Here is a 1172-nt window from a genome sequence, read left to right as displayed (position 1 = left end):
CCTCCATTCTAGAAGTACAGCTGCTCTGTCCCTGAGTTCCCTAAACGAACCCAACAACCTCGACAGCCTGACCACAGCTAGCGAGAAGTCCCGCGCTCAAAGCTTTCACCTGTGCGCAGCGATTAGCACATGTCCATTAGTTCAGCTCCTCTGGCAAAGGAGAAGGGGAGGGGGGCCTGACTCTCAGCAGAAACAGCATTTGAATTATCATGTAAGCCATTTCACTTCTTGTGGTATTTATGGAGGTTAGAGACACCATATAGTATAATGTTAAAGTGAGATAAACATATCTGTAGAGGGCTGTGCGCTCAGTATTTATTTACTCACTACACATAAGATATTTCTCATTGCCTTGAGCTATAAACAGTAATGAAATTTCAAAGCTAGAATTTACCAATATACACACACACATTTTTTTTCTTTTGAACTCTTTCACTTACTCTGTGTGTTTGCTTTTCCACATTGAGATATTCCCTAGGCCCTGACTAAAATCTCTATTATTATACAGAGTTACTTTACAAATACCCTGAATTCCAAAAGCACACATGACTGTGCTTAATGGAAAGCTGCCTGCCAGCAAAGGGATCCCAGTACTGCTGAACACTGAGGTGTATGCTGAAGATCCACCAATAAAGACAAGTCAGGAGAAACCCTTCTCTGTTTTCCATTGGTTTCAACAAGGGTCATCTTTGCAGTTCACTAACTACACTGCTCAACAAGATGGCCAAAGCCTTCCCAACATCTAGGACACTGAGTGAAGCATAATTAGTGGACTGCAAACCATCTGCTAAGAGCAGAACTGTGCTGGTATGCTCATGCTGCTAACTTTGCAAGAGGATCCTTTAATTATTCTCTGGCCTAAGTGTTTAGAAAATGCTCTTCTGACTGTAAACAGTGTTATCTGAGACATATGGATAGTAAAAGGCTGGGTAACATATGAAATACAGATAATTTCTCATAATATGCCCTAATCAGGGCACTGGTACAAACACAGGGACTGAGGTTCCCTGACTCAAGGGTTTACAGTCTGAAAGGGACAAAACCAGTAAGTAACTAAGCAGTGTGGCCAAGATGAGGGTGTGCTAGTCCTCTGTAAACTTCTGCTGGGCTTCCCTAGGCATGGCTTTCTCTTCTCTGTAGAGAAGTTCCAAATGATGTCTCTGCTCATGATG

The 1172-nt window shown here is 42.5% G+C and overlaps 1 protein-coding gene across 1 annotated transcript in view; it reads right to left on the bottom strand.

The window, feature by feature from the left end:
- The window catches only part of MYB (v-myb avian myeloblastosis viral oncogene homolog), a gene marked incomplete at its 5' end in the record, with an annotated part of 23299 nt that overhangs the window by 668 nt on the left and 21459 nt on the right, over nucleotides 1–1172 (bottom strand). The gene's annotated exons all lie outside the window — the stretch shown is intronic.

This window comes from Acanthisitta chloris, unplaced genomic scaffold, assembly GCF_000695815.1.
Source record: "Acanthisitta chloris isolate BGI_N310 unplaced genomic scaffold, ASM69581v1 scaffold4429, whole genome shotgun sequence".
NCBI lineage: Eukaryota > Metazoa > Chordata > Aves > Passeriformes > Acanthisittidae > Acanthisitta > Acanthisitta chloris.
The sequence above is the reverse complement of the archived record's forward strand: the minus strand, read 5'-3'. Positions and strand labels throughout refer to the sequence as shown.